At 36.7% G+C, this 26,388-nt stretch overlaps 1 long non-coding RNA gene across 1 annotated transcript in view; it reads left to right on the top strand.

Annotated features, from left to right (window-relative positions):
• The window catches only part of LOC117200397 (uncharacterized), a 43,457-nt gene that overhangs the window by 513 nt on the left and 16,556 nt on the right, over window positions 1-26,388 (top strand). Inside the window, exons 2-3 of the long non-coding RNA XR_004481933.2 lie at window positions 19,482-19,521; window positions 23,901-24,073. This is a non-coding gene — a long non-coding RNA (uncharacterized LOC117200397). The remainder of the gene's footprint in view (window positions 1-19,481; window positions 19,522-23,900; window positions 24,074-26,388) is intronic.

The following is a 26,388-nucleotide window of genomic DNA, read 5'->3' as shown; positions in this document are numbered from 1 at the left end:
TGAGAGTCTGCCTGCCGTTGCAGGGGACACGGGTTTGTGCCCTGGTCCAGGAGGAGCCCACATGCCGCGGAGCGGCTGGGCCCATGAGCCATGGCCGCTGAGCCTGCGCATCCGGAGCCTGTGCTCCACAACGGGAGAGGCCACAGCAGTGAGAGGCCCACGTACCGCAGAAAAAGAAACAAGGTACTTTAAGGACATAGGTACTTTAAGGAAGCTAATTTATTGTTCAGTCTCTAAGGAGGAAGGTATAAAAGTGAAAAGCTTTCACTGTGAGCTTGCTGAGAATTCAGATGTAAATTATTTCACATGACAGAGGTTCATAAAACTGTAGATGGTATAGAACAAAAAATCAGTGAAGAAAAAAATTGAATTAAATGAAGACCAGTGGCAGCACATTAAATTGTATTAGGATTAACAAGAGGGTTTTCCTATGGTTTAATAAAGTACTTTCCAAGTTTCTATGACCTCCTGGATGTACTTGTACAGTAAGTGCAGAACAGGCATGGGAATGTGACAGTCCTTCATATTTGCATTAATGCCAAAGACTCTTAGAAGTTAATGAGAAGGAAATGTTTGAAAAGATTTCAAGGTTATTCTCATATATTTATGAGAATATTTATGTATAAGGTTATTTATTTAGCATGGGACTGTATCTTAAGAACCACAAGACAAGAATACAGATTACCTTGATTGATTTTTTTTCACTTGATTTTTTTTCACTTTTCAGGCTTCCATTAGTCTTTCTTTTTATTTGTACCATGTCAGAGTTTCCATGAATACAGCATCTTTTTTTACCCCATAGTTTTATTTTCTTTTAAGTTGGAAGTAAATGGAAATATATATTTTTTTTCCTGTCTGAGTTTCCACTAGGTGACAAAACCTTGGATAATGAGAATAAAAATGAACAAATACTATAATTGTCCTTAAGAACAATATGAGACATGGAAAAGAATGTTCATGGCAGCACTGTCGGTAATATAAAAACTGGAAACAGCCCCAATACTCATTAATATGTGAATGAATAAATAAATAGTGGTACATTCATTTTACTATATAAAAGTGAAAACCACTTAATACACAGCAACTTTGTACATCAATCTTAGTATCATTAGGTTGAGTCCTAAAGCAAGTACCAGAAGGTTCCCTTTTTCAGAAGCCACTTTTTAAGGATTGTAAAAACTTTAAAGAGCCGAGATTCCTGATGCCATCATTTAGCTGCTACGCTAGCCCTAGATACCTAGGTTTGACCTTCTGATTGTGAGATAAATAACACCCTCCTTTTTCTATAGTCCCTATACTTACTATTATTAATTTTTGATATTTACAAGTAAACACATTCCTATTTGATACTTTTTAATAGTTTTCTTTCAATGTTATGAATTTTTCAATTTGATTAAATAATGATTTTTATTTATTTATTTATTTTTGGGCAATGGTCTTTGTTGCCGCACGTGGGCTTTCTCTAGTTGCAGTGAGCAGGTGCCACTCTTCATTGTGGTGTGTGGGCTTTGCATTGCCGTGGCTTCTCTTCTTGTGGAGAACAGGCTCTAGGGGCACGGGCCACAGTAGTTGTGGCTCGCGGGCTCTAGAGCACAGGCTCAGTAGCTGCGGTGCACGGGCTTAGTTGCTCCATAGCATGTGGGATCTTCCCAGACCAGGGCTTGAGCCCGTGGCCCCCTGCATTGGCAGGCGGATTCTCAACCACTGTGCCACCAGGGAAGCCCCTAAATAATGATTTTTAAATTGTCAAAAGTAAACTATGTCCTGTCAGTATAGACCAGGGCCAGTGAGAATGGTCTGCAGGGCCAGCTAGTGTCCCTGGGGACACTCATTTGAGAAACTCAACAATAACCAAGTGTACGTACAGAGCAGAGGAGGTTCAATGAACTATAATGGATTGTTATAGTATCTCCATTGAACTGAGAGCCTCTAAAGTCATAAACTCTATTAAAGCCACCCAAAGAGGGTTTCTAAACTGTTCATCTCTCCTAAAATTCCAACACAAGTAGACCTCTTAAGTCAGTGACCATACTACTACCCTGGAGGCCTATCAGGATGAGGCCCCTCTGTGCTTTAGAATTGGATTTGTTCACTATGGTCAAACAGAATAAATTGAACTCTTTTTGTATAATTCCAAGGATGCACCTTTAGATCTTTTCCAGAGATCTTAGGGTACATATTAAAATGAGTTGTAGCTGAAAACTACTTGCTACCCAGCTCCCCTTTCCAAATTAAACATTTATTCTCAGCTGGATGCTTGGGTTTCCTTATTATATTTGATTTTGTTTAAATATCTACAAAGACAGGCATTTTTGGATTTCTTTAACATCAGTGGATTAATTGCTTGCTGTATTGTTTCCTTTGTAATTCTTTTTTTTTTTTTTTTTTGCGGTACGCGGGCCTCTCACTGCTGTGGCCTCTCCTGTTGCAGAGTACAGGCTCCGGATGCGCAGGCTCAGCGGCCATGGCTCACGGGCCCAGCCGCTCCGCCGCATGTGGGATCTTCCCGGACCGGGGCACGAACCCGTGTCCCCTGCATCGGCAGGCAGACTCTCAACCACAGCGCCACCAGGGAAGCCCTCTTTTTTTTTATGATATTTAATAATGAAGTGTTTTACTTCATATTTCCTGCGTATCAGATCTCTATACCTCCCTTCCCTCAAGTTGCAATTTAAAAAAAAAAAATTCAGGACAAAGGCTGATTCTGTGATTACAGATATCCTGGAAAGAAAAAAGAGAGGAAATTAAAAAGGGGATGATCAAAATTGATATAGAATAATAAGATGATTTCTTCCTGGAACAAGATTTTTATTAAAAAATTGAAAATATCTTGCTGTCATATAGTATCAGTCCTGATAGTTAATTTCTGACTGGAAGAATTCTGGTTCTCATTGTGGTGCTTCCACATTGTTTCACATTGTTTTGTGTCATCTGATTACCTTATCAGTGAAAACTACCATTTAGGTAACTCAGGGAATCTGAACAAGATGAGTGATGGGAAGATTCACAAAGGCCTACTGTCTTTTATTATTTTCTTTCTTCTTTCTTCCCCTCATTACCCCAGATCTCTTCAAGTTCAACTTTTATGATGAATTAGACACTCTGAAGCCAGAGTTTACATCTCCTTAATCATGAAAAAGTCATGAAAGTTCTTGTTTGTTGACAAAATTTAAACCATGTGTAATTTGTTGAACTGTATGAACTCCAGCTACCATTTAGTGATGCTCATTGTGTGTCAGACACTGTGCTTAGCACGTTACCTATACTGTCTCTCATAGTTTTATATACACCTTTGTGAGGTCAATACTGTTCTCTCCATCAGTAAAGATAGGACACTGGTGCTTAAGAATGTTATGTAACTCGATCAAAATCAAACAGCTGGCAGTGGATAGACTGCCTAAGATTTGGATCCAGGTTACCTTAACCTAATTCCTTTGCTTAAAATAATTAAACACTTAACTCCTTTTACTCCATTTGTAGAATTAGAATCTTCAAATGGGAAGGAACCTTAAAGACTTTCTTATTTAACCTAATGCATAACTTCTCTGCATATCTCTTAGCTCTTCTTGAACCCACTAAATGATGGGAACCTCATTCCATCCTGAGGCAGCTTCTTCCATTTTCAGAAAGTTCTACAGAGAATTACAGTTATTTACAACTTGCCTCTTTCTGTACTGCTGTGGATAGGGCCCTGGTTCTCCTCACACGTGTCGTATGTAATCATTCAATCCCTTGTAGAGAGGTAGTGTGATGTAGTAGCTAAGCCTCATCTGTAGAATGAGGATGACAGTCATAATAGTGCAAGTGACCTTAAAATGGTGGTGTGGGTTAAATGAAGTAATACATGTAAAATGCCTGGTAATTAGTAACTTATAAAAAGTGTTGAGTTTATTCCAGCAAAGCCCAAGCATTCCTTTAAGACCTTGGGCATTTCCCTCACCACCTCTTTCTGAAACCATAAAAATCAAATTTCAGCAAAGTGATAATTGGTTCTAAATATCGAGCCAATTTTAAGCCAGGCCTCCACCTCTGTCTTAACTTTAAACTTTGACCTCACTTGAGCTCCAACATTTGTGTTCAATTTATTCTTACTTGTAGTCTATTCAGATTAACGCCTTGTTTGGATGGCCACCAGCACTGGTCCAAGCTTTGACAGGTTTTGATTTGTCTCCGTCAGCTCTAAGTGCTGCAGTCTTAAAACAAGTGTTTCCGGAATCTGAGGGCCCTAATAGTGTACTCGGACCTCACTTCCCTGGGGTACCTGTTGTGGGGCCGGAGAGGCTGCACACCTTTCAGATGGTGGCCTCACAAATGTTTGAGGATAGTTATTATATCCCCTCTTTAGACTAAATGGCACTAGTCCCATCAATCAGTTCTTACATGACATAGTCCGTCAACCATGTGTATTTTGTCAATGTCTGCCCAAATTTTGGAGTCCAGAACTAGGCAAAATATTCCAAGTGTGGTCTGATCTTGGTGAAGTACTGCTCTTGCCATCTGTGTTTAAGCAACCTAATCTTTTGAATTAAAGTGAAAGAAAGGTTGGACTATTCACAATCATTTTTTAGTAAAACTTTAAAATAGTGTGATGTGTGAGTGTGTGTTTGCGTGGATAGTTATGTGTATGTGTGTTTGTGCTTGCACCCAAGCAGAATATAAAATAGAGTGGTTAATTCTTTCAGGTAATTCATTTTTCTCCTGTTGTAGAACTTCAGAAAAAAAGTTGTTTTGATTTAGTAACCCTTAACTATTCTTTGATGTTGTTTGAAGAAACCATGGTTGAAGGGATTTTTTTAGTGTATTCTGTTTTGTCTGTTCTTATTTATAGATGTGCCTTTACTTGAACTAAAACGCCTCAAGAGAAGGCTAAGAGGAAACAGTTTGGTTTTAAAATTTATCTTTCCATTTAAATGAAAATTTAAACTAGAAGTGTGGATTAAGAAGTCATTAAACAAGTTAACTAAATTGAGGGAAGTAAATATCAGTTTACTATCATGAAGATCAATTCAACTAATTCATTTTCAGTGTCACCACAGTTCCTGATCATTTTCTCATGCTCTCCATCTGGTGTGTATGTGTGAGGAATTTTAGACCTTAACACAAATGTTGTCACTTAGTCTCTTAGGATTCCTTTTCCCAAATGCTAGTATTAAAGAATGCAGCCTCTCTGTTTTTCTTCTCTTGGCTGCTTCTAAAAACAATTCATTGGTTAAATTTTTGGCAGTGCAAGGAGCCAACACAAGTTAGCTTATGTGGAAAAAATAGGGGGACAGACTTGAGGGAGAGGAGAGGTCACAGAAAGGATAGGAACCAGGGCATCTCCTAGAATCTCAGCAGTAGAAAATTGTAGCTTTTCCTCCAGAGTTGTTTCCCAACCATTTATTGAACCAGTTCATGGTAAAATAAATCTCAGAAACTCTAGAATTAAAAAAAGTTCAAATTATTTTTGCACTTTATATGATAAACAAATGGTTTAAGTAAGAAGTATTTTATTTTGAGGTCAGTGTATTAGTTGTCGTAGTCTCAGTGACTATGAAGAAATCTTTAAAATTCAGTAAGCGTATGTCTCTCATATGTGATAGTCTGAGCCAAGCATTCTAATAAGCAGCCATGCTCTGCTCCACAGTCATTCTATTTTTACTCCTCCACCCCCTAACGCTTTATTATTTTCTACAAGTTACAACATCAAAAATAGACAAAAATAGCATTCGTGATTGATATTTTAAAATCTGAAATTTTGTTTTAGAACATAAATAGATCTTTATTTTTTTTGAGATTTGATTTTAAATGTGGATAGCTGTTCTTCCCAATAAATAAAAGCTACACATAATCATTCTTATATTATCTCATTACATTAAGTTTCTAGAGTTCTAGAAACATTTGCATATGCTAGGTAAGAGTCTGAATCAGATAAATGTAACATAATTGAGTTGCCACTTATGTGGTTCCCACTTCCTTACCCCTCCTTCACTATTCAGCCTCTGTCATTCATAAACCTTGCTCTCACAGGGGTTATCAAGGATTTCAGTGTTGCAAAAATCTAATGGACGTTAAATTTTTCATATAACTAAATGTCTTAGCAGAGTTGACTACTCCATCCTTTTTAAAGCACTGTCTGTCTTCGCATCCTTGATGTTGCACTATCCAGGATGTTGCCTCCCTACTTGGGTACTCCTCGTCAGTCTTCTTTATAAACTCCTCTTTCTTTGCCCATCCTCTAAATATTGGACTTTTTCAAGGCTCAATCTAGAGTCCTCTGCTTTTCTCATTGTGTGTGCTCACTGGCTTTAAATACCATCATTATATCTGTGACTCCCAAAACTCATACCTTGGATTCTAATCTCTTTTCTTAGCTCCAGATATATTTCTAATGGTCCACTCTGAATTCTCACAGACATATCAAACTCATTGTCTGTCAAAAAACTTCTCCAGTGTTTTTCATTTTAGTAAATAAAACCTGCATTGATTTAGTTGTACAGGACAAGATCTTCATACATTCATTCAACAAATAATTTTTAAGTATTTTGTGCCAGGTATTATTCTAGGTGTTGGACATTCAACGAAAGATAAACTTTACCTCTTCATTTTTCTTATCCTCCATTTGCAAAATCCATCATTAAATCCTGTTCAGTCCACTGCCAAAACTTTCTCAAATATATCCAGTTCTCTCTATCCCCACTGACCCCACCATAGTCCAAGTCACTCTGTAGACTTGCCTATTGCACTTACCAAAGTAAATTCTTCCCTGGAATACAGCAGTAGCCTCCTATGTGTTATTCCTCCTTCCATCCTTGCCACTCCATTAGCCAGTTCTACATAGAAGTTATAATAATCATTGACAATGCAAATCACGTCATTCCACTGCTTAATGGTTCCAAGTATACTCAGAATAAAAGTTCATTTGCTTACTAGGGACAATAAAGATCTTCTACTGCCTAACTCTCTAAGTGCAAGTTTCATCTGGATACCACACTCTAGCCCCAGTGGTATTGTTTTGTTACCCAATTGTGCCAATCTCTTTTCCATTTCCTTTTTCCAGAGTCTCCAAATTTCCATCATTCTCATCTCATCTTAAATATTTATTTTTTTCAGAGATATCTTACTTGCAATTTATTTTTTATTTTATTATTTAATTTATTTAAACATCTTTATTGGAGTATAATTGCTTTACAATGGTGTGTTAGTTTCTGCTTTATAACAAAGTGAATCAGCTATACATAGAGGAAATCAAAATATACCTAGAAACAAATGACAATGAAAACATGATGACCCAAAACCTATGGGATGCAGCAAAAGCAGTTCTAAGAGGGAAGTTTATAGCAATACAATCCTACCTCAAGAAACATCTCAGATAAACAACCTAACCTTACACCTAAAGCAATTAGAGAAAGAAGAACAAAAAATCCCCCAAAGTTAGCAAAAGGAAAGAAATCATAAAGATCAAATCAGAAACAAATGAAAAAGAAATGAAGGAAACAATAGCAAAGATCAATAAAACTAAAAGCTGGTTCTTTGAGAAGATAAACAAAATTGATAAACTATTAGCCAGACTCATCAAGAGATATCTTTTTTTTTTTTTTTTTTTTTTTTTGCGGTACGCGCGCCTCTCACTCTGCGGCCTCTCCCTTTGTGGAGCACAGGCTCCAGACGTGCAGACTCAGTGGCCATGGCTCACGGACCTAGCCGCTCCGCGGCATGTGGGATCTTCCGGACTGGGGCATGAACCCATGTCCCTTGCATCGGCAGGCGTACTCTCAACCACTGCACCACCAGGGAAGCCCTGAGACATCTTATTTGACTTCCAATTTAGGTTATGTTCTTATTGTACCTTATTCATTTTCTTCATAGTGCTCATAAGAGTTTATAATTATATATTTATTCCTTTTTTTTCTTCCTCACCAACTAAACTATAAAATCCATGAGAGTATCTTTGTTTTGTTCATTTTAGGCCCCAAATTTACCACAATACTTGATATATAGAAGTCATTCACTCTGTATTTGTTGATAAATGAATGAATTATCTTAAGTAGATGTGCAAAAATACCAAATTTTCTACAACCTTCAAAAAAGACGTTGTGTTTCAACATTCATGTTTCCTGTTTTTAATACACAATCCATCATGAATATGTTAATTAATATATGGCTAAGAATAAAAACAATTCAAAAAGTGTAAAATGGTCAATATGACCATGGCAAGGAACTAATGAACTGACCAGGTGAAGATCTGTGGACATGGTATCAGACCTCCACATAAGCCACACAGGCTCACTTGGCAATTCTTGAACTTTTTTTCAGTTACTACAGCAGGTATGTGAGTCCTAACTCCCTTTCCGTTGTCCATCCATAGAAGTTTTTAAGTTGATTTGCTTGCATTTTTCAGTTATATAATTATGTGTTCTGGAATAATTTTTCTTTCTTTCCAATTTTTATAATTCTCCATTACCGCACCCATAATTTCTGATTCATGAGAGTATTGACTTTCTTGAACAGCTGAACTTGAAGTCTTTAGAGATTCTATGGTTAAACCAATTCCTTTAGGACATACTTCAGAACCAGTTTTTCAACTACTTAACTAGAATTTTTAATATAAAATCACATTGACCAAGTTTCCACTCTTTCTTTAGTATATGTTGACACTAGTACAGTATAAAACTAGTAGGAAAGCACAATTTCTGTTTAGAAATTATGGTTTATGTAGATTCAATTTTTGATTTTCAGATGGTCCATCTGAGTTTCATTGGCATTTTATATTTATACTTTGCTTACAAACACAAAGATAGTTTCTTGGTGGAAGGGAGAGAAGTGGCAAAGAAAACTAATTTGTGAATCTTCAGGTAAAATTTTTTTCCATTCTGGAAAAAGAAAAAAAAGAAAGTAAATGGGAGCAAACGTACAGTAACTGACTGTATGTCTTTAAATTAGAGGTTAAGAAAATCTCTCTTGGATAATGAGAACAGGAATGGAAGTATTTAAGGAAGACTGTCAATTTTTAAGAATGCTCTCTCTCTCTCTCTCTCTCTCTCTCTCTCTCTCTCTCTCACACACACACACACACACACACACACACTTTGTGCTCAGGTGTCATGTTTCTTGATGTAGGTGTGGCTGAAGTGATAAGTCAACAGCTCTAGCTTCCATTACTGCTTAACTAAATGGGCAATCTTTTCAGGTATCAATCTGCTATTAGCAGAACTTTTCTTTTCATGAAGGAAACATGTGCTTGAAATGATTAACCCTGTGTTTAAGTACTGTTTGCCAATGTGATCTAAGTGCCATTTTAGTTTCCTAGCTGTTCACAGTTCTGTCATTTTAGACCTGGCCTTACTCTTACTTCCACGTACCTGGCACTTCTGCAAAACCATGAACATAGTCTTCATATTTACCTTTTTATTAAACTATAAAAACTTAAGGGTAGTGATCATGTTAATCTCATTTTTTTTGTATCCTCTACAAAGGCTTCACATGATGTCTTGTATGCAGTACAAGCACAATAACATTTTTTATTTGCATTTTTATGTATGTGTCTTGTCTCTGGAACTTCGTGGCAGCAAGGGCAGTGACTTATGTCTGTTAGAAATTTATCTAATTGGATTGTTCTTTTTTTTTTGATTTTGAGCTCCATGAGCTATTTGTATATTTTGAAGATTAATTCTTTGTCCATTGTTTCATTTGCAAATATTTTCTCCCATTCTGAGGGTTGTCTTTTTGTCTTGTTTATGGTTTCCTTTGCTGTGCAAAAGCTTTTAAGTTTCATTAGGTCCCATTTGTTTGTTTTTATTTTCATTACTCTAGGAGGTGGGTCAAAAAATATCTTGCTGTGGTTTATGTCAAAGAGTGTTTTTCCCATGTTTTCCTCTAAGAGTTTCATAGTGTCTGGCCTTCCATTTAGGTCTTTAATCCATTTGTAGTTTATTTTTGTATATGGTGTTAGGTAGTGTTCTAATTTCATTCTTTTACATGTAGCTGTCCAGTTTTCCCAGCACCACTTATTGAAGAGGCTGTCTTCTCTCCATTGTATGTTCTTGCCTCCTTTGTTGTAAATTACGTGATGATAGGTGCGTGGGTCTATCTCTGGGCTTTCTATCCTGTACCATTGAGCTATATTTCTGTTTTTGTGCCAGTACCATACTGTGTTGATTACTGTAGCTTTGTAGTATAGTTCGAAGTTGGGGAGCCTGATTCCTCCAGCTCCATTTTTCTTTTTCAAGATTGACTTGGCTATTCATGGTCTTTTGTGTTTCTGTATGAATTGTAAAATTTTTTGTTCTAATTCTGTGAAGAATGACATTGGTAGTTTGATAGAGATTGCATTGAATCTGTAGATTGCTTTGGGTAGTATAGTCATTTTCACAACATTGATTCTTCCAATCCAAGAACATGGTATAGTTCTCCATCTGTTTATGTCATCTTTGATTTCTTTCACCAGTGTTTTATAGTTTTCTGAGTACAGATCTTTTGCCTCCTTAGGTTGGTTTATTCCTAGGTATTTTATTCTTTTTGTTGCGATGGTGAATGGGATTGTTTCCTTAATTTCTCAGTTTCTGATTTTTCGTTGTTACTGTATAGGAATGCCAGAGATTTCTGTGCATTAATTTTGTATCCTGCAACCTTACCAAATTCATTGATTAGTTCTAGTAGTTTTCTGGTGGCATCTTTAGGATTTTCTATGTATAGTATCATGTCATCTGCAAACAGTGACAGTTTTACTTTTTTTCCAATTTGGATTCCTTTTATTTCTTTTTCTTCTCTGATTGCCATGGCTAGGACTTCAGAAACTATGTTGAATAAGAGTGGCAAAAGTGGACATTCTTGTCTTGTTCCTGATCCTAGTGGAAATGCTTTCAGTTTTTCACCATTGAGTATGATGTTTGCTGTGGGTTTGTCATATATGGCCTTTATTATGTTTAGGTAGTTTCCCTCTGTGCCCATTTTCTGAAGAGTTTTTATCTTAAATGGTGTTGGATTTTGTCAGAAGCTTTTTCTGCATCTATTGAGATGATCATATGGTTTTATTCCTTAATATGTTAATGTGGTATATCACATTGATTGATTTGCGTATATTGAAGAATCCTTGCATTGGGCGGAAGACCTAAATAGACATTTCACCAAAGAAGACATACAGATGGCCAAGAGGCACATGAAAAGATGCTCAACATCACTAATTATTAGAGAAATGCAAATAAAAACTACAATAAGGTATCACCTCACACCAGTCAGAATGGCCATCATCAAAAAATCTAGAAACAATAAATGCAGGAAAGGGTGTGGTGAAAAGGGAACCTTCCTGCTCTGTTGGTGGGAATGTAAATTCAAATAACCACTATGGAAAACAGTATGGAGGTTCTTTACAAAACTAAAAATATAACTACCATATGACCCAGCAATCCCACTACTGCACATATACCCTGAGAAAACCATAATTCAAAAAGAGATATGTACCACAGTGTTCGTTGCAGCACTATTTACAATAGCCAGGACATGGAAGCAACCTAAATGTCCATTGACAGATGAATGGATAAAGAAGGTGTGACACATATATACACGGAATTTTACTCAGCCATAAAAAGAAACTAAATTGAGTTATTTGTAGTGAGGTGGATGGACCTAGAGTCTGTAATACAGACTGAAGTAAGTCAGAAAGAGAAAAACAAATACCGTGTGCTAACGCATAGTAGCAGCAACATATATACACTACCGAATGTGAAATAGTTAGCTAGTGGGAAGCAGCCGCATAGCACAGGGAAATCAGCTCGGTGCTTTGTGACCACCTAGAGGGGTGGGATAGGGAGGGTGGGAGGGAGGCTTAAGAGGGAGGGATATGGGGATATATGTATGCATAGGCTGATTGTGTATGAATAGGCTGATTCACTTTGTTGTACAACACAAACTAACAAAGTATTGTTAAGCAATTATACTCCAATTAAGATCTATAAAAAAATTAAAAATAAAATTAAAAAGTAAATTAAAAAAATTAAAAAAGGATGTTCTCTGAGCTCAAAAAAAAAAAAAGGAAAGAAATTTATCTTAAGGTCCCGTTCACCTTTACAAAGTGGTTCCTTTAAGACAAGGAGGGCTTCCATTGTGTATAGTTATTCCCCACTAAAAATACTGTCATGAATGTTTCTTAACCTCAGGCCTTGCTGCAGAAACTTACTTCCTCTGTTTACTGTTGCCCTGGATCTGACCCACTGCAGAAGCTCTCATTCCTTGGCCAGCTGTGCTCTCCTAATTTGCACTTTACCGTCACAGTCCACTTGACCGGGTATTTATCTTTCTCAGCCCAGGCTAGCTTGACTTGTCATGCCAGAGCTGGAACACTCTGGCACCATTTCCATGGCTTTCTCAGTCTTCACTCCTTGTCAGGGCTTTCCAGGCTGAGAGCTAATTTAGTCTGACTCAGCCCCTGAGTCAACTGCCCCATGTATGCTGGCTGCTAGGGCGTCAATATCCTTGCCTGACTCTGCTTGGTAAAAGGTATTCTCGGTGCTCCCGTTTTCCTTCCAGCCTCACATCACCTTTTGTGATACATTCTAACAATTGTTTATATCAATGCTATATGTGTAGGAGGCACCCAATACATTTTAGAGACAAAGAACAAATGTTTATAGTAATAGTGTAGATAGTGTTAGGGAAACACCCCCCCTTCAGTTTTCACCACCGAACTGCTTATGATTTCAGTCATTCACCTGTTCTTGAAACCCCTGCATGTTTATGAGATACTTAATCCAGGTGATTTGAGACAAAAGTTTTCTCCTTCCAAACTAACTTACTTGGGTGGAGTTCTAAGTTCAGTGCTAAATTAAACATTAGCTTAATCCTCTAGTAAATAAAATTTTCAGAGGAGTATTTATTTCGTATAAGTAATATTTCCTTAACTTGCTATTCTTCTTGATTTATCATTTTCTTGGGCATATATTTTCCATTAGCTAATCTTTTGCTTTTTTTTTTTCTTTTTTTCTTTTTTGCGGTACGCGGGCCTCTCACTGTTGTGGCCTCTCCCGTTGTGGAGCACAGGCTCCGGACGTGCAGGCCCAGCAGCCATGGCTCACCGGCCCAGCCGCTCCGCGGCATGTGGGATCTTCCTGGACCGGGGCACGAACCCACGTCCCCTACATCAGCAGGCGGACTCTCAACCACTGCACCACCGGGGAAGCCCAATCTTTTGCTTTTTTAATGTTCACCATATCCACTGAGATGCCACTGAGTTTGAGATATTATTTCCTTTGGTTTGGTATCTGTTTATGGCACTGTAGTAGGTATTTGTTACACGGTTTTCCATTGCTTCAGTTTTCTTTACCTGAAGCTCATTTTCTGTGTTTACCTAAGGGCAGTCGTTCTTCATATGTGCAAGATAAGTTGTTCATGTGGAGGGAGACGACACCTAATTTGATTTTGAAGATCCTTTAGGAAGTATGTCCATTGATTTTTTTGGGAACCTACTAAACCAATTAATGCTAATCATACATTGCAGTTATAAAGATGTTAAAGTTTTTCATTTTAAGGAATTTATAACCTAGGGGCAATGACTTATTTAGAGATCTATAATAGGGACTTCCCTGGTGGCGCACTGGTTAAGAATCCACCTGCCAATGCAGGGGACATGGGTTTGAGCCCTGGTCTGGGAATATCTCACATGCCACGGAACAACAAAGTCCATGAGCCACAGCTACTGAGCCTGCACTGTATAGCCTGCGAGCCAAAACTACTGAGGCCCATGCGCTCTAGGGCCCTCATGCTGCAACTACTGAGCCTGCATGCTGCACCTACTGAAACCAGCCATGTGCCTAGAGCCTGTGCTCTGCAACAAGAGAAGCCACTGCAGTGAGAAGCCATGCACCACAATGAAGACCCGCAGCCAAAAATAAATAAAATTATATAAAAAAAGATATCTGTAATATATACCATATTAAAATTTTCAGTTTTTTCCAGTATTTTTTTTTCTGTTCTTGTCCCTTGGAGACAATGCAGTCCTTTAAAAAACATCTTCCTTGACAGTTCTTTGAGGAATATTATATGGAAGTTAATTTGCATCAATGAAAGACTCTAAGCTGAATTACTATTAATGATTTTACCTGCATTTAATTTTTAATTTCCTGTAATAGACTTCACTGTTTTCCAGAATTATCAGTCATTAGTATATTCTAAAATTTATAGTAGGATACATAATCCCTATATGTTTTCTCATATGTGTCACTCTGGTAGGGAAAATTTGGGATTTAAAAACCAGCTCTTTTGACTCAAAATCATCTCATTCCACTTCATCATGAATACTTTGCAATGCCGTATTATGCCCTAAAGTAATGTTCCTTAATAATTTTTAGTAATACTTCCTTTCTTAATGCTATGCCAGTTGTGGGCTTTTCTCCCATAAAGATGTACATGTGAACATACACTTAAAACTTTGTATACAATTTTAGGCACATTTTTGGACACTGAAGCCCATCCACGAACTCTCCCAGGAGCTCTGCTCTGAATTCATGTAATTAGGATCTTGAGAGCATAAGGTTGAGTGTGACATTAGAAAACTCACTGAGTATTACTTGAATCACAATTCTTCCATATCAGTGCCAAAGAATGATGCTAAAGGATTGGAGATGGTATTAATTTGAGATTTATAAAACAGGAAAAAAGAAAGGGAATAGTCAAAAGCCACCGTTGATTTATTTGTAAAGATATGTGACATGGGATACGTTCTAGAGATGATAAAGAACAGAGAATAAAAATTGTTTTTAAGAAGAAAGATTTATAATGCAGTTTTTACTCTGTCAGCAATTCAGTATCCAATGTAGATATTAGTAATAGAGGATTGAGTAAAGTGAAAAGAAAGGTTTTAGATCACAAAAAAGGTCATGTAAAGCCTTCTGAATCAATGAATCATTGAAACCTTTTAGAAGAGAGAGACACAATTAGCAGAGCAATAAAATTTCACTCTTATCAAAACTTCCTTTTTTTTTTTTTTTTTTTTTTTTTGCGGTACGCGGGCCTCTCACTGTTGTGGCCTCTCCCGCTGCGGAGCACAGGCTCCGGACGCGCAGGCTCAGCGGCCATGGCTCACGGGCCCAGCTGCTCCGCAGCATGTGGGATCTTCCTGGACCGGGGCACGAACTCACGTCCCCTGCATCAGCAGGCGGACTCTCAACCACTGCGCCACCAGGGAAGCCCAAAACTTCCTTTTTTTTAACATTTAATGTTCATTATGTATTATGATTTGAAGGATCACTGGATTTAAGAAATAGGTACCACTGATTCAGAACTTACTCCACTACTATATAGATAGTAAGGACCCACAGGGTTCATCATTACACACCCAAATTTCAAATATTAATCAGGCAAAACAATTCACAAGTTACCAGTAGCTTCTAAAAGATCACAATAAGTCATAACTTCCACTGCTTTATATATTCCATATCAACCATATCACCTTTTGACTCTGTAGAATGGTAAAAATCCTCATGTTCTAAGCTGCTATCAGATTTGATTACTTTTAGTTTGGAAGTTTGAAGTGAATCTGAAGTGTAAAAATTTACAGAAATTTGTCAGATGTTCCTGATTTTAACCAAAGTATATGCAGATCTTCCATACGGAAATGACACTTAAACCGAGTTTTATAGGTTGTCATGACAACATGAGTAGTGTTCCATGAGGAAGGATTTGAGCTTTATCATGTTTGCAGTTGTCCTAGCAACATGACAATCTGACTTCATGAATGAAGTGTCATTTTGCCAGTTAAACTGGTTTGAAAATAATTGGACTTCTACTGGAATCTCTATCTATATATATATCGTAGAAAATTGAACACTGTTTCAAAAACAGAAACAAAAGAAATAATATTAGAGACTGAGAAAGGGGACAAATATCAATACATATCAGAGTAGGAAAGAGATATGTGAGGATGAGGTCGGGACGTGGAAGACACGGAAGGAGGGAAGAGTAAAAGGAAAAAAAGCCAATAAAATAAGGAAAAGGAGGATGACTAATAAATCAACAAATTTCACAGTATCAGTGGGTGGGGAAGGTTGAACATGGAAACAGCAGAGAATGTTACCATGGAAACATTAGGGCACTTTGAACAAACAGGAGTGCCTTATTGTTTTGTAACTAAGTTGTTCCTGTTGTAATTCTTATCAGGAATATCAGTTGGAGTATCAGTCTGAATCACACTAGAAGCATTTTCAGTATCTGACAAAGGAGTTTTGAAGGAAACAGCGTCAAACTAAATAGATTTGGTACAACAGAGAACAGTGCTTTATACAATATCACTTTCATACATGGACAACTACAAATGAATCTCACATCAATCAGAGCAGCTGTGAATATAAACTTTACTGTAATTGTTAATAGTTACTGCTTCCAAACTATTTAGATATACAAGTTGAACCATGAATTGAGTGATTTTACATTTGTCAAGGGTTAATTTTGCATTACTGAAGAAGTAGAAGTTTGTGAAAATGAAAGTAACATACTGTAGATTTCTGGGGTGTGTGTGTGTGTGTGTGTGTGTGTGTGTGTAAAACTCTTTCTGTCGTCTTCATTTGTCTTTATGTATACCATGCCATACTTTTAAATCAGAACTTCTTAACACTGGTTCCATGGTTCTGAGGCTTTTGAGGTTCACTGAAACCCCTGAAATCAAATGCCAAATTTTTGTGAATGTATATGAATATGGGCATTTTCAAAGGATATGACCCCAAATTTTAATCAGAGGAATAATGACCTTCAAAACATTAAGCATCACCAACTAATGAAAAATGGTGATTTGGTAGATAAAATCATGAAGAAAAGAAAAAAGAGATAAATGGCCAAGAATTTTCACTGTGTGAAAGGCAAGCATGGGAAAGGACTTTTGACTCTGGATAATACCAGGTACCCTGAAGTTATTGGTGTGATGTGAATCATCCTTGAAACTGCCAGGAACAAGGAGACTAATAGAGAAGGCTCAGAGCAGTTATTTAAGAAATAAGTCACTAAAGCATAGAATAAAAGTATCACCAGTGATCATCGATGAACAAAACTAAGATTCCTGCTTTCCTGGAATTTACATTCTAGCAGGAAGGAAAAGAACTACAGATAAAAGCACAAAATGTGGTGAATTTTAACTATATATAAATTTTCAGGGTTTTCTCAGTTCCTGCCACAGAGTAGATACTTAACTATTTTAGAAAAAAGGAAGGAAGGAAGGGAGGGAGGAAGGGAGGAAGGAAGGAAGGGATGAAGGAGGGAGAGGGGAAGGAGCAAATAGAGCTTAGACAATTAAACAGTGTTCTTGTTTTGCACATTCTAATATACGTCATACGTTCTTGTAGTACATATCTGTGGGATACGTTTTTACAGATGTAATATTTGGATAGAACTGAGTAGGAAGTTAATCTGACAGACTAACATAGATTTTGTAGATCTGGTCACATTATATCAAATACATTTTCAACAGGAAGTTGAGCATGATAATTTTCCAAAATGAAAACTAAAGTAAACTGCAGGCAGCATAGAATGAAAGAAACCCTCAAATCTGCTATTTAACTCCTTCCTTTTATGGAGGAGAATACTGAGTCCCAAATATCTGAAATATTTTCCCAAAGTCATAGAGCCAACTAGCAGCAGAACTGAAATGAGAAACCGAATCTTCTAACTCCGAGCTTAATTTCATTCATGCTAGAATCTTCTAGGGAATATAACTGGTAGTCAGGAGATGCCAGTTTTATTGACTTCAAATAAGACAAAAGCCTCATCAATTCATTCATTTTGTTCAATATTTAGCAGGATGTAGAAGTTTGTATTTGAGTTATGTGTTTGAATTATGAAAATGACCATTTCCCCAAAACTCCTAGCAAATTATTTCCATGCTGACTGGAAACATGTTGAGAGGTTAGAACACTTCTAGTATTTTCTATAACATATTTTTAAAAATTGGGGAATCAAACATCATACAAAGGGCCTCCCTCAAATGCACAATGTAATTGCAAAACTCTCATCTTTATGTTTTTAGGATTCAAATGATCAGCATAACACAATTGTAAGATCATAGATTTCTTCTGTGTAATTCTGATGCCTTAGTATTGAGTAACTGTGTATTGGTAAAAATGTGCAACAGTTGTGTAGTTATAATACAATATATGTAAGTAAAATATAACCAAAGTTTAAAATTTATTTGATTCAAAAACTCAGGCAAAGCATAAGACTTATGTTTGGCTCTCAGACCTTTTAACTAATAGTTGTATGATCTTGAGCAAGTTCTGTGATATTTCTGGGTCTCATTTTCTTCCTCTATAAAATACAGGGAACAGTGCCTATTTTTCAGTACTGTTTTGTGGATTAAATGAGATAAGGTAATTGAGTGTAAACACACAATACATGCTCAATAAAATTTCTCTTCCTTTCTGAATAAGAAAAACAAGTTTCTAGATTAGAGTGCGTTATCAATTTTCAAAATAAACTCAATAATCAGGCAAATTCTAAATCTGGAGCAGTTTACTAAAGCCACTTAAATAATTTAAGAGTACATGTAAAACAACGTCTACCAAGGAGTCATTGTCAGAGAAGCCAATATAAACATATTTTGTTTTGTTATCACATTAAAGTTAAAATGTACTTCCTTTGTGATCTGTGGATGTACCAGTTGAAATGTACTTGTTTATCTTCTTAGAGGATACATAATGTGATTATAAGCACAAACTTTAGATTCAAACTGATTCATCCCTTTACTTCGCTCGGGCACATAACTTAATCCCATCTGTGCCCCAGTTTTTTCATCCATAAAATGGAGATAATAGGAGTCTTTACTTCATAGGGTTTTGTGGGGATTAGGAGAGTTTATGTATCTATAGTGCTTAAAACAATACCTATTACTTGGTAATTAAATATCATATATATTAACAATTACTGTTATTTGTATTTACTAGTGACTATGTAAATATTGGTTTCAAATAGTTATCACCTTTAAATTAAAAGAAGGTCTATTTTAACTTTCTCACATTTTTCTGATCATGTACATTTTATTTAGCGACAAACCTAAATTTATATTTAGCAAAATTTTGGCATCTAGATGAATTACACTAAAAAAGGTAGTAGTCGAGGGGTTTACTTATTTATGTAGGTACCTGAAATACATTATCTTGATTTACTAAACAAGTGAGAATTCTGCTCAAAATCTAATCATACAGTTAGGCATTGGGAAAATTCTGCTGGAAAATAATCTTTCAGACAAAGATTATTCTTTTCATGTGATAGTGCAGAAAGTTGGGTCTTGAACAGGCTCCAACTTACTTTCTGTGGAAAGTTTTGAGCCTGTTTTGGAGGGGCTTCTTAAAGTACCCATTAATTTAGAAAACACTGATTTTTTTCTGATGGTTAATTTTAAAAAATTTTAAATTTTATATTGGAGTATAGTTGATTAACAGTGAGGTGTTAGTTACAGGTGTACAGCAAAGTGATTCAGTTATACTCATACAAGTGTCTATTCTTTTCCAAATTCTTTTTCCATTTAGGTTATTACAGAATATTGAGCCGAGTTCCCTGGGCTAGACAGTAAGTCCTTGCTGGTTATCTATTTTCATTATAGTAGTGTGTATATGTTAATACCAAACTCCCAACATTGATTTTTTGCCTTTGCTTCCAGAATATGAGCTCTATGAGGGAACTTTACTTCATTTCCTGCTGTATCCTCAGCGCCTGGAGCAGTGCCTAGAACTTAGTACACACTTAGTAATTGTTTGATCAATGAATAAATGGATAAGATCTAAATGTCAGTATTAGGCGTTGGGTATACAACAATCAAGACACTCTTAAGTTGTAAGCAAAAATTATTCACACCAAGATTACCATCTACTTTCTTATTGTCTAAAGTAAGTAGGTCTTTAAAAAATCAAAACCCATAAAACAAAATATTTGCCTTATAGCTCCATGACAGTCTAAGATAGGTATTGTCTGCCATCCAGCGCCTCCTTAATCTGTCTAGATTTGTCAATATTAGAGAGATGTCCAGTGTGCCCATTAGGATTTTCCCCTTTCTACTTAACCAAAACATCCAAAAGCTGCATTTCCAGACAATGTTACCATGGCCAGCTCTGAACTGTCTGGTTGAACCTCTGGTTAACAAAGTCTCACTGAAGGGATAGTTGGAATTTGCACAGTCATATGTGGGAATAGGGTGTCTCTTTTCCTATCACTTGCATCCATGAATGTGAGGGAATCAGAGCTTAGTTGATTTCAGTTATAGTGGCATGTAATACATGTTAGGATGAATCATGACCATCTGTTTTATTGTCTATTATGTTTCAGGAATGTTACATGCACAAATATTACTGAATCCTTACAATACCTGATATGTATTATCATCTTCATTTTACAAATGAAAGAAAAACAGAAACAGAGACAAAGCTTCAGATTCAGAGGAAAAGTAAGTTATCTCTGGTGACACAGAAACTAAGAGACAGACAAGGAATTCAAACACAGGCCTGCTGTCGCTAAAGTCTGTGTACAGTACACTTTTGTAGGATACCTGTGAAAGCTCTGTGATTTCATCCAGTTATTGAGCTCGCTGGTGTATTTCTTTCTCAAAATTCTGTCATCTCATTCCACTATGCTTTATACCCACCCATGCCTTGTCTAAGACCATGCCTGTGTAGACAGCAAAATCTCAGGCTGGAGCTGAGCTGTTTTCCATGGTAACCGGCTGTATCTGAGACTGGGTTCAGTTCAGATGTCAAATCACACCAGAAACACCCTGGAGAGACTTGGGAATTATTCATAATTACCACCAATTGAAAGTGATGAGAAAATTGGTGCTGTTTCCCTATCAATCTCTAGAAAGATATTTTTAAAAATTCTCACTGTGAAAATTTGTCCCACAAGCTTCAACATTAATTCTCAATCTTTGTTTTGCAACACTCCAGTATGCCTCCAATTATTTCAAAGATTGCATTAAAGTTCTTAATTCCCAAACAAAATTAAATGTGATTAAAGTTGGTTTTCACTTTTTCTTGTGGAAAATTTCAAACATATTCAGTAGTAAGAAAAGAGCAACGAACCTCTATGGACCCATTGATCCAGGTTCAACCGTTATCAATAAATGTCAAATCTTATTTCATTTATATCCTCCCATTTCTGCTCCATGCCCACCACAGGGGTATTTGGTAGCAAATCAGATATTGTGTCAGATCATCCTGGTCTTTTTTAAACTTTATTTTATATTAGAATGTCATAAAAACAGTTAGACCAAAAAAAAAAAAAGAAGAGGAACACAGGAATAATATGAAACAAAGCCCAGCAAAATGCAGTGAAAAGTCCTCATTTTTGTTTTACTCAAAGAAGACAAAAAACATGTCTCTTTTATTCATTTTGTACAGAAATCAATATTTAATATATCTTTACAATGATTATGTTGACGATGACTTCCCTACAATGTGTGGCAAATAATTCCTGAGTGGGCATCAGACACTGAAGGAGATAGACTAGGTTGTAGCAGTCCCCAGATGGTAAGAAATTGGGAATCATTGATGATGTTGTGATATCAAGCACTATTTTGTTTTTTTCATTACTGACCAAATACAGGGGGCGTTTCCTTACAGTGCACCGTGGGAGGTGTTCTTGGCAGAAGAACTCTTTTGTATGCTGTATATTATGTTCAAGATAATCTATGTAGTAGCCAAATAACTCCCACATTGAAACCATTTTATTGAGATTGATAAAACGGGTATTTTAGATTCATATACTTTTGTGTTTCTCATCAGTAACTACTGATAATAGAGCTGCACCTTTATTATGCCTTTAAGTGTCAAGCTATTGAAATAAAGATTCTTTTCAACATGCATTTCAATGGTAATAAAAATGTCTTATTTACTTTACAGTTCTTTTTATGTTGTAGAATGTGCCTAATTACTTTTAAAAGTGTTTTTGTTCTTAAGCATATTGATGGCATTGAAAACACATATAAATTGGTTAGTAATTTAGCATAACAAAAGGTCAAATAATAGAAGGAAATGTTCAGTATCATCATTTTTTAAAATAAATTCATTTCAATTCCAATATAAAATATCAGTGTAAAATCTGGGCAAATGTATGCCTCATTAACATCCAGAATTAATTCCAATGTTGTGATCTAATGTGAAGCAACAGCTGTCAGTTCTTAAAAATGCAATAAGGAAATTAGGCTGTACATCAGTTAACACATATAGAAAAAAATGTTTTTACATTTTATAAGATTTTGGAATGCCTCAAACTCAAATCATAGTAGTTATAATAGCTTTGGTTGAAAAGTAGTATCGTTGGTATTCTATTAAATATTTTGACTTTATAATTTAAAGAAAGTGGGCGGCTCTAGATATTAACATACTCTAAAAAGAAAGTTTGTGTTCATCTTGTAGCATTTTTATTATAAAAGAATACTTTTATAAATCAAATATACACAGTTAAGTTGTGTAAAGGTAAATTGAGTAAGGACATACGGTAGCTAGTGGATTCTGACTTTTAGCTCTCATAAGAATCCCCTGGAGGGCTTTTAAAAACACAGATTGCTGGATCCCACCCCACAGTTTCAGATTCAGAAGATCTAGGGAAGACCTCAGTATTTTCATTTCTAACCAGTTTCCAGGTGATGTTGATGTGCTGGTCCAGGGTTCTCACTTTGAGAACCACTGCAGTAGCCTAATATGTTCTAAGAATGCAGGATTTAAAATTGTAATAATTATGAAAATGTCTTTTTTAAATTGGATAGTGCATGGGAAATATATCAAGAAGGTAGATGTTGCTACTAATTCTACTTCTTTCCCTAATCACTTCACTCCCTCTCTAGGACTTCTGTTTCTCATCAACTATTACACATGTTTTCTCTTCTCAAACTTTGAAAACTTCACCTCTTCTTCTAACCCTTAGATGATGACAATACTTTAAATTTTCCTGAATGCATTAATGAAATCAGAAGAGAACATTATCCTTCTGCTACCATATTTACCTCATACGTTTTAACTTTCATCGTCATACAATGGACGCACTCCCCTGTTCCAATCTATAGCCATCCCCTCCACTTATGTACTGCATCTCATTCCTACCTCCTTAAGAATTTGCTCCCACAATGATTCCTTTCCCTCTCCTGGTTTTCTTTTTATCTCACTTGCATCACCTTCATAGTTGGCTTTGCTGGATTCCCCAACGTTTATCTACCTTAAAGATAAGACTAGTTCCTAGATCCTTATAAAGTATGTGTCAAGAGAGTTCACCTGGGGAAAGAAAGAGAGAAGCATTTATCCATTGGATCCCATCCCCATTGGTCAAGCGCTGCCCCATAAATCGTCAGCTCGTCTGCATTCCAAGATGCGAGTGCATGAGTAAGAAGTGGGTTCCTTCAGGTGTCCCACAACGTGGTATCAAAGAAACCCCTGGCTGGATGAAAGCTAAAGAACCCCCCCATCTAAGCTTGATGTAAGATGTGGTCAGGTTGCCCCTCTGTTACACACCTGGTTTCTGTGGCAGTGGCTGAAATAAGACGTGAAGCTAAGAAGATTTGCTTTGATGCACGAGGGGAGTCCATTCCATGTTCCTACATCATACATACTTGCTGACTTTAATAAGAAAGGAAATTCTTCAGAATTGAGCTGGAGGCCGAGGCAGGGGCTTGATGGTAACTGATATAGACCAACAGCCTAGTTTCTGCCGTGCCTTGATAAACCGTAAAAGCCCATTGTTCTCTTCAGGAATCTCTAGGTAACATCAGGCTTATTGTCACCCATATGTAGCTATGAGTTAATTATTAGTCTTTGTTGTACAAGCAAGACAGCTGTAATAGTTCACTTCTGTACAACCTGGAAATTAAATGTATTAAAGACCATTCACATGGTCATGCAAGCCCTTTGAGGTTGTTAGGGGAATTGAGGGACTCTTCACAACTAAATTTGCATTCCTTTCTTCAGGTTCTCATTTAGTCAACATCCCCTAAGACTTGGAGTTCAGAGACTATGACCATCTCTCTCCTCTACCCGGAACCATTCGTAGTGCTCACATAATGAAACAACAGGAGAAGCATAATATCCTGATGTGCCATCCCATGTAACTATTCTATAGAACTACTTAATACATTGCTTAGGTAAGTGTCGTGCTGGACTTCACTAACAGCCAAGGGAATGCAAAGTAAAACAACAATGAGATACCCTTTCATTTCCAACAGAATGGAAAATTTAATAATAATAACCATATTAGTCAAGATGGGGGGAAACAGGAACCCTTAGCTGTTGCTGTTAGAGTATCAATTACAAACCCTTTGGAGAGCAATTTTAGAATACCAAGTATAAGAAGATGTTCATACACTTAAATCCAGCATTTAATGATACTTAATATAGGGGGATATTCATTTACTTCAACCCAGCAGTTTCTCTTCTGGTGTCTGTCTGCAACCAATTTATTCATGGGTTCAGGGATGTTTACTATGACATTGTTTATAAGAGTAAAAATGTGGAAATAACATTATTGTCCGTAAGAAGTAGAATGCCAAACCTGGCACCCCTTCTCAAAAAGGAATGAGCGAACACAGGGTGATTTGTTCATAAGGTGGAATATTATACTACAGCAGTTAAAATGAATGAATTCGATAGACATGTATTCCTCTCTGTGTTCAAGCTGCTGTAACAAAGTACTAGTGGTGGCTGAAACAACAACATTTATCTCTCACAGTTCTGAAGGTTGGGAAGTCTAAGATCAAGGTGCCGGCAAATCTGGGGTCTGGTGAGAACCTTCCTCCTAGTTTGGAGATAGCTGCCTTCCTGCTGTATTCTCACATGATGAAGAGAGAGGACAAGCTCCCTGGTCTCTCCTTATAAATGCACTAATCCTGCCATGGGGGCTCCACTCTCATGACCTCATATAAATCCAATTAACTCTCAAAGGCTATGCCTCCAAATACTATCACACTGAGGACTATAGGACTTTGACATACGAATTTGCGGGGACATAAACATTCAGTCCATAGCACTTTTATATATTTCCATAATATGTGTACGTGTATCTCAAAAATAATATGTTAAGTTGCAAAAGGATACATACAATCTGATATAATTGATCATATTTGAAAAACACACGAAACAATAGGTCGAATTGTTTATGGAGTAATCCATAAGTAGTAAATGAACAAAAACATAACAGAGGAATAATGGATAACAACCTTGGGGTGGAGGAGACTATTTCTGAGTATGGAAAATGGAAACAGAGGGAAAGAGGATGGCCATATTTGCAAGGAGAGAGAAGAAGATTTTATTTATTTATTTATTTTTTAAGATTTTTTTTTTTATGTGGACCATTTTTAGTCTTTATTGAATTTGTTACAATATTGTTTCATGTTTTGGTTTTTTGGCCGGGAGGCATATGGGATCTTACCTCCCTGGCCAGGGATCGAATCTGCAACCCCCTGCATTGGAAGGTGAAGTCTTAACCACTGGACCACCAGGGAAGTCCCAGGATTCAATTTTAGAGAGAGGAAAAAGAGAGGAGAGAAAGGGTAGCAGGGTTCGGGGGAGAGAAAGAGAGGGAGAATGAGAGGGAGATAAAGGAGCACAAAAAGGTCACGTCAGTCCTGATAGTGGATGCCTACGTGCCTACTATATGATTTTCTATTGTTTCTATACATTGTTTTGTTTTATCATAAAAAATATTTTATAAAAACTAGCATAGGTTTACTTTTGTAAAATGGAAAAGGCTTCATTAGGACTAGCTTTGTTGCTGCAAGGGTACAGATGCTTCTCATAAAAGGTGAAGGAGACCACCACTGCAGCTATGTATACAAGGTCGTTGGGGCCTTAATTCTTTTATCTTATATGTGTGTTTGCTTTTAGTGTTTGCCTTTTAAATTCAGGGTAAATTTCCACTGTTTTGCTGTCAGATATTGCAACAGGGCAGGCGGTTGGGGGGTGGTGAGAGTCACTGCTGGGGTTCCAGGGTATATCTCTCTGTTACATAGTTTTTCTTTAGGCCTGAAATAATGCACTGATTAGAGCACATCTTTCTCGGCTACAATTATATCATACTCTCTGATGAGACTTAACCCACTGTGATTGGAGTACATAGAACCCTGCACTCATATGTTTAGTTAGTCTCATCCATAATGAGCAGAACATCCGTCCAATTTTTGGAAGAACGTCTAATTTCAAAGTAGCTTTCGAGGGGAGGTGTGGTGAGCTGACTCACTGTCATTACAATGTACTTACGTATCTCACTCAACTTAAGAATACTTACATAAATCTTTATATTCAGAACCGTAATTAAAGGTCGAGAAAGCATATGTAATTTTTATTCAGTAGTTTCAGAGTCACTCCCCCACTTGCTGAGAAAATCTAGACGTTGAAATTATCTTTCAAAACATGAAATTTGAGAAGGGACTTAAAGTATACAAGAAGGAAAAGGAGAGAGAAA

This window comes from Orcinus orca, chromosome 7, assembly GCF_937001465.1.
Source record: "Orcinus orca chromosome 7, mOrcOrc1.1, whole genome shotgun sequence".
NCBI classification, from domain to species: Eukaryota; Metazoa; Chordata; class Mammalia; order Artiodactyla; family Delphinidae; genus Orcinus; species Orcinus orca.
Note: the sequence above shows the minus strand (reverse complement) of the source record. Positions and strands in the feature narration are given on the sequence as shown.